The 10,710-nt window shown below is 34.9% G+C and overlaps 1 long non-coding RNA gene across 1 annotated transcript; it reads left to right on the top strand.

Moving 5' to 3' along the window:
* The first annotated feature begins 2,862 nt into the window (after window positions 1-2,862).
* LOC131995540 (uncharacterized) lies at window positions 2,863-9,295 on the top strand. The gene is made up of 3 exons (XR_009397494.1): window positions 2,863-3,112; window positions 3,176-3,910; window positions 9,085-9,295. It is a non-coding gene; the product is annotated as an uncharacterized LOC131995540 (long non-coding RNA).
* The last annotated feature ends 1,415 nt before the right edge of the window (window positions 9,296-10,710 follow it).

The following is a 10,710-nucleotide window of genomic DNA, read 5'->3' as shown; positions in this document are numbered from 1 at the left end:
GGTACAATTTACATCAAGTTATACTTGCTGTGATTTAATTTAGTACTATATAGTGCAAACCATGATTAATCGGTTATTATCTGTAATCGCATGATATCAATAACTATCCAGGACTACTTTGCACTGAAATTCTTTCCAGAACACATGACAAACTGTACCAATGAAATATTATATCCCTGTATTTTATACAATACAGTGCAACACACGTGTTATCGACAGTTATTACATGATAACGATAACAATCTATCCAGTTCAAGTTGGCAATGGTCATCATTCCAGCACATCTGACTTACATGGAATAAATAATGCTAAAAACACAGACCCTATATAGCTGTCTATTTTTCAACTTCAAAAAGTTATATCCGTGCCTTCAATTAATCCAAATCCTTAATCGGTTTGGCCGCCAGTAAAAAATATTTTTGTCCAAGAAATTAATATTTTTTTATTATAGAAAGCTTTCCATAATTGCTTGGGGATTTTTATTGGGGATATTCACTTGAAACTGATTCCAAACTTGGGGACAATGTACGGAAAATACTGGGGACCCTGCAAGGCGGATTTAAAAAGTTCCCAAAGAGCCCAAACCCGGCCGCCCGAGTTTGACGTTATTAAGATGTCACACAAATTGCACCATATGATTTGTGTTTGTTGTACAAATGAGACCACCTATAATTGTTTCGCCATGTAAAGCACCATGATCCATTTGACACAGTCCGCTGACGGTATTCCTTGGTGGAAATTGAAATTGTGTGACAACCTGGTTGTGCACAGAGACTTTGACTTGGGTTTTGTTATCCCAAATCATAGCCTTTGTGAAGCGGATCCGGTACTTGGGTGTTGGCTGCGGCTTAGCTCGCCGGATGGGGAGGTTCTTTTCCGCTAACGGCTGTACATTTAAATTTGTACCGGTTTTTCAAAAATTAGAGTTTTAAAAAAAAGATGGTCAAATATACTGATAAAAAAAATCTGATTAGTGATAATTGTCTGTGGCCCGTTTGTTTAATTCTGATGTGGGTTACATCTTTTCATGGGAGAGTTTAGATGTTATTTTCTCCCTGGCTGCCCACCCCATATGACTTATTGCCATCCATGGTATTTTCTGCGCCATATTATATTTGAAAATACCCCAAACTTTAAATTTCCATTTCACATTGAATAACCGTTACATTTTCAGCCTATGGTAAATTATTCAACACATATTAGTTCCTTTTACAAACTACATAACATAAATTATTTTTTTATTATTACAAAAAAAAATTTATATAAAAGTTTACATTTGTTTTAATAAATTTTTAAATATTTTAATTGGGCCTAAGGAAATAAATAAGAAGTTCTGTTTTTTTATTATATATATACAAATTTTGTCTCAATAAGGTTTTTCTTTGTTTTAAATATATACATATATTAATTGTTATTTCTATTTATATTTTTTTATATGTTTTTAAATATATATATTTTTGTATATTCTTATATATATTGTACATATATTAATAAATTTTTTTTTTTATTTTTTTTTAATTTTTCTCTTCGTTCTGTCCTCTTCTATAATGACTTTTCAAATTTAAATTTTAATTCAAATATATTTATTTTTCTTTTCAAATTTGTGATACTTTATATGAATTATATGTGTATGTATTTATGAATATGTATATATATATATATATATCAACACACCTATGCACAAGTGCACACATAAATATGGATATACACATATATAAACATATAATTAATTTTTTTTATTTATTTATTTTAGTGATTAATTTACTTTCGTTTTTTTTATTGCTTCTGAACGTTATCCTTATTCTTACTTTGTGCAAACATTTATGTAGTTTTGTAGTTTTTTCTTTTCTATATATCTGTATATATATATATATATATATATTTTTTTTTTACTTCTTTGTTAAATATGTTGGCGCCAAATTTGGTTAAGAAATGATAATATTATCGTATACCATTTCTTAAGCAAATTTGGTTTTAATTTCTTTTTTTCTTGATTTTTGTTAATTCTTCTTTGATTTCTCTCTATATTTTTTTCTTTTTTTACCTTTTTTTTAGATCTTTTTAACTTGTTGTACACAATTAAGTTTCACTTTTCGTTAGGTAATGTACATCATTTTTTTTTTGTAAAATATTATATCTAGTTAGTCAAGTTAGTTAATATATAGGACGGCACAATGTTATAAATGGCATTAACATAATTATGTAAGTAGGTATACGAATACTTTCGTGTCTTACTGTGCGAGTGAAATCTTTCGCAATCATTCCAGCTCTGGCTTCAATGCATGCGTCCCACAATGGCATCTGGTCCCACTAACCATGTTGAATCTTGGCCCCACTTTCAGAACTGGTCGTACTGTACCGACCAAAAAAAACACGTGCGTCGGCCAAATTAGAGATGGCGCACCTATGTTGTCCCTTTGAATAATCTTTCAAATCCAAAAAAAAAACTTATCGCACATTTGTCAATAATTTAATTAACTCTAACGAAAACTTTTCAATTGAATCACTTATAAAATATCTCTTCTCAACGTAATATTTAAACACTCCAATTTGGGTGGAGCTAAAACGTGTGAGTTGTATAGATGTCCAAACGAAAAAAGAACATGTGCACGCTTACGTTCCCTCAAATCAGTCACATTTCAGTAAAATGAAATGACTGGAAAAAATATGTCTCTGGAAAAATGGTCAAACTCTGACTCTCTCATGGCAACCCCTCTCTCGAAAGTGATAGTTTGCCAGACCCTGGCCGTTCACATACAACCCTGTTCTGCTGCACAGATTGCAAACCCCTTTTGTACGTCCCACGCTCATGTATTGGTTGTGCCACTGAAAATCACCATTGTGAATGTCCATAAAATAAAAAATGTCAAAAGAAAATAGAAAAGACACACGAAATGACAACACAACAGATATAGTGGTCGTTACAAAGCCAGCTATTTTTATGTAGCCAGTGAAATTAAAATAGCTCGGAAAGGCTCAAACTAAATGTGTGCTAAAAATGTTAATTGTGGTCGTTATTTGTCATTGTTGCATGTAGATATCAACCAAAACAAATACCCAAGGCGACAAAAAAAAATTTCCAAAGCAAAATCCTAACGGACACAAGCAAAAGGTAAGAACATTGCAAATGAAAAGAAATAATGTACATTTTAAAGTAAAAGTCTATCTCTTACAGAAATGTCAAACATGGAAATCCATTTGTGAAACAAATATCTTTAAAACAATTACAAATGTTTGTTGTCTGTGTTGTGGAAGTTTCCTGTCACTGACAAAATGTTGAAATCTAATGTGTCTTTCGTAGAAGTCTCGTTGCCTTTATATTGCCTAGTGGCAACAAGAAGTGTGTTTCACAAATGTCCATTGAGATTGGATTGTCTATGAAAGTTAGATACGAAAAGAAATGGCCTGCCACAAAAGCCTGTATAAAATGTGTGCAAAATAATACGAATGGACGCTGGAAAGTCCATGACAAATTGTCAAATCGCCTTATTACTGTGTGTGCCTAATTGGGTGCAACTGCCGTCCCTGCCTATTCATTGGCATAGTTCCTGTATTGCCCCAAAAAATATGTTCGTAGGTAGCAGTTAACAAAATCTATGGGTGAATACCATCTAACGATGTCCATACAAAATGATGCACACGCATGTCTGTCCGTCAGAGCTAACAACACAATCAAATACCTAAGGATCTGTAATGCGAAGATAAGTATATTTTTTGAAATTCATCTATTGCAATATTCTAATTCGTTTTCTCCTCTTTTCAGGTAATTTTTATCATAATTTTTTTTTAATCTATTTCTTTCATTTCTAAATTTCAGGTCAATAATGGTCAACATCAGGAAACATCTAGTATGCTGCTATGATCTGACATCTATAAAATAATTGCAACCTAATTATGGCAAGAGCCATAGGTAAGAGTTACTAATACTCATAGCTATAAAGTCTAGTACAGCGTAGCTTTAAGTTAGGTGTAGGGTTTGTTTAGGTCTGTCTATTGTTTCAAATGTTGAGCGTGAATTATTCCGATTAGTTTTCCATTTAAATTCTCAATTTCATATTGGCAGTTTCCAATAGGTCTTCTTATTCGACATTTGAGCCACTGTTTGCATAGCTTTGCATTAATACCTTTTGAGAAATTGCTTTGGACAAAATTTTTTCTAAAAACTTCTTGTCCAGGTTTGAATTGTAAATTTTTGGATCTCTTGTTGTACGTCCTTTCATTTCGCACATAAGCCTCGTGTAATTTTTCTTTTATTTTATCTATGAGCAATTGCATTTGTGCCGCTTTTGGTAAAATTTGTGTATCGCCATCAGGAAGTGCTCCTAATTTCCTTAAGATTTCGTAGGCATCCGCATGTGTGATCATGTTATAGCCTGTGAGTGCAAAATAGGGTGTTACGCCTGTTGATGCGTGAACTGTCGTTCTTACTGAGCATTCAATACGAGATAGATTTTCATCCCATCGTTTTTGATCAGTTTGTAGGTAGCTTCTAATACTGCTAAGTATAGTTTGGTTTACCCTTTCACTAGCATTTGATTGCGGTGAGTGTATTGCTGTTCTCATGTGCCGTATTCCAAATATCTTAAGCATATTTTGAAAGGCATCAGATATAAATTGTTTTCCATTGTCTGAATGGATTATTTCGGGGACACCAAATTTATGAAAAACTTCTTCTATGAGAAATTTATTTACAAATTTAACCGTGGCCTTAGACATTGCTTTTAGTATGACAAATTTTGTCTTGTGGTCCAATACTATAAATATAAAGGCTTTTCCAGAGCGGGTACGTGGATAAGGTCCTAGAAAATCTACATAGATTTTCTGGAATGGTCTTGTTGTTGTAGTTTCTTTCCCATTGGTGGTCTTAATGTTTGCCTGGGGTGTTTTGTCTCTTTGCAAGTGTCGCACATGCTTATGAAGGTTTTTATTTGAGATACCATCGATGGCCATAGAAAAATTGCCGTATGTCATAAAGTGTTTTTGCTATACCACCATGAGATGTGTTTTCGTTGTGTGACTTTCGTATCACTTTATCTGTTAGATTCTCAGGTAGCCAGATTCGCCAGCAATACTCTTCTGTTTGGGTTTCTTCTCTGTTAAATTTTACTCGTTTGTACACAACACCTTCTGATACTTTCAGATCAGGTAGTCGATTTTTGTTTTGCTCAACTGTGTCGATTAATTTCAAATATTTCTCGCTTTCAAATTCTTTCGAGTTGAAATCAATTATGCCTGTTCGCTCAAATTCGACTTCTTCCATATCAAGTCTTGATAGCATGTCAGGTACCACATTTTTAGTGCCTTTTCTATGCTCGATGGTAAATTTATATCCCTGGAGTTTTAAACTCCAGCGTGCTAAACGGCCATTAAGGTCATGTTGCCTCATGAGCCACTGTAAACTGGAATGGTCAGTTATGACAGTAAACTCAAAGCTCAACATATTGCCTGAAGCGTTCAATAGCCAACAAAACTGCAAGGCATTCCTTCTCGGTAGTAGAGTAGGTTCGTTGTGCTGATTTTAATTTCCTTGAGAAGTACTCTATTGGGTGTTCTTCATTATTGTTGTCCTTCTGAAAAAGGACGGCACCCACGCCTACATTTGATGCATCGGATTGTATAAAAAAGGGTTTATCAAAGTTAGGGCTGGTTAAAACAGGACTAGAGATCAGACGTAATTTCAATTGCTCAAATGCAGCTAAAGCCTCAGGAGTCATGGAAAATTTGGGCGATTTCTTGAGTGTATCGGTCAGTGGAGCTGTTAGTGTAGAGTACTCATAGATAAATCTACGATACCAACCTACAGTCCCTAAAAATTTCCTGACATCCTTTGCGCATCTGGGTGGCTTAATATTAGCAATAGCCTCAACCTTGCTAGTGTCTGTCTTCAGTTTTCCGCCCCCAACAATATAACCTAAATATCGCAATACTTTATGGCAAAATTTTGATTTTCCCATATTAATTGTCAGTCCTGCAGCCGTTAACTTCTGTCCAACCGTCTTGAGCATTTGCATGTGTGTTTCGAAATTGGGTGACACGACAAGCAAATCATCTAGGTATACGAAAACTCGGTCTCTCAACTCTGAAGGAATCACTTTGTCCATCAGGCGGCACATCCGTTGAGCAGCATTGCACAATCCAAAAGGCATTACTTTAAACTGGTAATGTGGACGGCCTTGTACTGTGAATGCTGTCAACGGTCGGCTCGATTCCTCCAGAGGAATTTGCCAAAATGCATCCTTCAGATCTATCGCTGAAATGAAGTGTGTGTCGCCCAACCTCGCTAACAATCCGTCGATGTTAGGCAGTGGATATGCGTCCTTGCGAGTAACCTTATTTAACTCTCTAGCATCCAAGCAAAGACGGTTTTTACCTGGTTTGACCACAAGAGTAACACGATTATTCCACTCTGCATTTTCCGCTATTTCAATTACATCTAACTCTAACATTCTATCAAGTTCGTCGTACATAAGTCTTTGAACAGCAGGGCTCACTGGAAAATAGCTCATTTTTCTAGGGGCTGCATCCCCTATATCGATTATATGACGCTCAACGTGTGTCTTACCTAGTCCAAATTCGGAATAGCACCTAAAAGATTGTTTTACATCTTCTAACACAATCTCCTGCAAAGGCGATAGTTCATGTATTGGTGTATTCTCAACCAGACTATAATCGATCTCATTAATCATATTGTCAAAACAAATTCGTATGCCTAATTCATTCCAAAAGCCATATCCTAGTATTAGTTCTTGTCTTAAACTCGGGACTAAATAAAACAACATCTCGCGCTTCTTATCACCGCATTCTACAGTAAGTTTTACCTTGCCAATAATTGTTTGTTCCTTGCCGTCTGCTATATTGACCTTTGATTTAAAATTGATTAAACTCGAACCTATCTTTCTAACATTCTCTAAACATGAACTTCCTAAACAACTAATTGAAGCACCACTGTACATCAAACCTTTAAATTCATGCCCATTCAGTTTAACAATCATATATGAACCAATGTCGTTTTCGATGTTCAGACAGGCAGAAGCGATTTCATGTCGTTCTTTCTTTCTTCGTTCGTATCCTTTTCTGGCCTTTAAAATCCTTTTGCTTGTGCCAGGTACGAAATCATTAAATATTTCCGATCGGATTCTTTCATAGCGCTTCAAACGATCATCATAAGGTATTATGGCTTTGAGTTTTCGTTCATGGTTGTGTGAAGAGGTAGGCTTTTGAATATTAATTTGACCTGGTCTTCTTTTGGCTGATGTAGGGGGCCCAGTTCGCAGCATGTTCTTTACCTGGTTTCCCGCGCAGCGAGGACACTTTGGCGAGGTCACGCCGTCGAACCCACATTTGAAACAAAATATTGTCCTTTGTTCAATAGGGCAATCAATAAAAGAATGTCCAGGTTGCTTGCAATTCCAACAGACTAGTTGTTTGGAATTATGCATCATTGCCTCGACTTCATGTGTGTCTACATTAGGTAAAAATTCGGCTTGCATCTCATTCACTCTTCTGTTGTTTAGGTGTTGTTGTGGTTGGCGAAAAGATAAGCGTTTTGATACTGTTCTCTCGGCTCGTTTACATTCTTCCATTAGTTCATCCAATGACTCAATATTCTTTGGGTATATGAGCTGAATAAGACCATCTTTTAAGTTGTCTTTTATGACTCGAATCATTTCGTATTCCTGTATGGGAAAACGCATTTGGTTTCGCAACTTAATAATCTCCGAAATAAAAATATCAGCCGAATCGGATAGCATTTGTCTTCTTTCCATAATTTTCCTTTGAATTTCGAAGTCACTTTCGAAATTTCTGAACTTCCGGACAAAATGATATTTAAGTTGTTCCCATTGGCAAAAAGGGTTTTGTTGCCTGAATTCCCACAACCAATCGTGAGCTCGTCCACTCAGTAAATGGTGGAAACCTTTTTACGAATATGTCCCATGGACAATTATAATCAATTCTTAAGGATTCTGCCCTGAAAACAAAATCTTCCACACTCACAGATTTTGATGAGCCATCAAACCGAAGTCCCCACTTTTGCAATTGCATTGGTGTGATTGGTTTATAGCCCATGGCAAAATTTTGTGTGTGATTGTAGTTGTTGGGATGAGGTACATATCCATATTGGTCATTTGGCCTGTAACTGTTGTCGTCCATTGCTCGGTTTGGTAAATAATTTGTGTTATTTGGGTAGAATTGTTGTTGTCGATATGAAAAATTTTGTTGTTCTTGCTCATGGCGAGTAGACTCATGATCATTATTACGGCTGCTTGGTATAGGAATATCTCCTCGCTCATCTAACGAATTTCTAATCGCTCTTGGTATCATAACTGCCAGGTTCTGTTCTATGGAACGCATAATGCTAGCCTGTGCAGCTCCAATAGATGCGTCTACGTAATCACGTACGCTTATACCGTCAGTATTTGCTTCACCAGAAGAATTGGCATTCTCAGGTAGAGTAGGCATTCGATTTTATTGTGACATTCTGGAGAATTCTCTTCGGATTTCTCGTGCTGTCAGACTGCTGTATTCTGGTGTAGTAATAGACTCTAATGAACTTAAAGAAGATGAGGTCCTAACTGTCTAAGTGATTGATTTCGATTTGTCTCGATAACAGTACGATTCGGATCAAATCTATCTGTGTTCCTATTCGGGGTGTTGTTCAGAGAATCTAGATTAACGCTTGTGTTTGGAATAATATTCAAATTCTGATTTTGTAAATTTCTGTTAGCAATGCGAGCTGAGGATCTAGAGCCTGTTCTTTCTGTCATTTTATAATTCAAAAAATATTTAAACGTTTCCCGCAGGGAACTATTAACTTCGTTCGTATGGCAGTGTAAATATGCAAAAAAATATGTCTGGTTTATTGAAATGGTATTAAGAAATAGGCAATTTCTATGTGGTAATAAAAATATTATAATTGAGATATATTCGTTTTTTTTTTGTATGGAAGTTGTTTTAGAATCTTTTAGACAATATACACATATATTATAGTAAATTAGTATTATACATGTATTCTACAGAAACAACACTAGAAAAAACAAATATGTAGATAGTATTAATTAATTATATATTTTTTTTCTTTTTCAGATAAGGACAATATACATAGGTGTGATGGCTGAAATCTTGTAACGGATCAAGTGACAATGGAGAATGGTTTAAAAATATGTATTTGGTTTTAAGAATTATTTTCAATTTAACAATTTCAAATTAAATTTAAAAAATTACTTTAAGCTGAAATTTAAGATGTAAAGTAACAAATTTCATTCAATTTTCTTCAATAAAAAACAAAGAAATCTAATGAGATTTAAACAAAGATGTCTTATTGGAATTTTGGGATATATTAACAATTGATCAAAAATCGGTACGCTGAAAAAAATTACTTTGTATGGAATACCTTCTAAATCGCATCATTCTATTTAAAAACAACAACAAATGTAATATCTAGCTTTATAGCATCAGAGTACATGATTCCTGCCTTCATAACAGTCTGATTTGATTTAGTTGGCGACTAAATGGTTGGATTAATTCTAATAGTCGTTGCAACACAGGCATGGCAATATTTTGCCTTCCGGGACACCGCTAATAAGAAAAAGAATCTTTCCCATAAGTTTGGATTATTTATCTTAACAAAATTTTAATTAAATGGATGGTGTTGGGTAGCCAATATTCAATAGCAGTAAAGGCAGCCCCATGTTGCTGGGCGCCAAAATGTGACAACCTGGTTGTGCACAGAGACTTTGACTTGGGTTTTGTTATCCCAAATCATAGCCTTTGTGAAGCGGATCCGGTACTTGGGTGTTGGCTGCGGCTTAGCTCGCCGGATGGGGAGGTTCTTTTCCGCTAACGGCTGTACATTTAAATTTGTACCGGTTTTTCAAAAATTAGAGTTAAAAAAAAAAGATGGTCAAATATACTGATAAAAAAAATCTGATTAGTGATAATTGTCTGTGGCCCGTTTGTTTAATTCTGATGTGGGTTACATCATTTCATTGGAGAGTTTAGATGTTATTTTCTCCCTGGCTGCCCACCCCATATGACTTATTGCCATCCATGGTATTTTCTGCGCCATATTATATTTGAAAATACCCCAAACTTTAAATTTCCATTTCACATTGAATAACCGTTACATTTTCAGCCTATGGTAAATTATTCAACACATATTAGTTCCTTTTACAAACTACATAACATAAATTATTTTTTTATTATTATAAAAAAAAAATTTATATAAAAGTTTACATTTGTTTTAATAAATTTTTAAATATTTTAATTGGGCTTGTGATGGGTTCCTTCCCTATGCATTTTTCGGATTATAAGTAGGTAATTGAATTCTGCAATAATAGCATGATAAAAACAATCAACTTTGGTCTCCGCTCTCCACTTTCCATTGTTTTGGAATTTATTCTGTACTCAACCATTGCATCCCCCCCCCCCCCCCCCCCTCTTTGCCACCCACTTTATTTCAATAGTTGAGGAAGAGAGTCCGATGATTCGATCTGTTTAATGTTCTTGTTTTTGTTTGTTAGTCTCTTGTGTATGCTTTGATGAATGGGGAGTGGGAGTAGTCTAATGCGAGTGATAGGCTGATATTTAAGACAAGATTCATTTCTATAACATTCCTCTTGTTTTTTTTTCCTTTTCACTTCTTTTTCTTCTTGCGTTTTTATTAAAGACTATTAATGACAATTAAAGAAGAGTTTCTGTTAAGGGAACGAG

The sequence above is a fragment of the Stomoxys calcitrans genome, chromosome 3 (assembly GCF_963082655.1).
Source record: "Stomoxys calcitrans chromosome 3, idStoCalc2.1, whole genome shotgun sequence".
In the NCBI taxonomy this organism is placed as follows: domain Eukaryota; kingdom Metazoa; phylum Arthropoda; class Insecta; order Diptera; family Muscidae; genus Stomoxys; species Stomoxys calcitrans.
The sequence above is the reverse complement of the archived record's forward strand: the minus strand, read 5'-3'. Positions and strand labels throughout refer to the sequence as shown.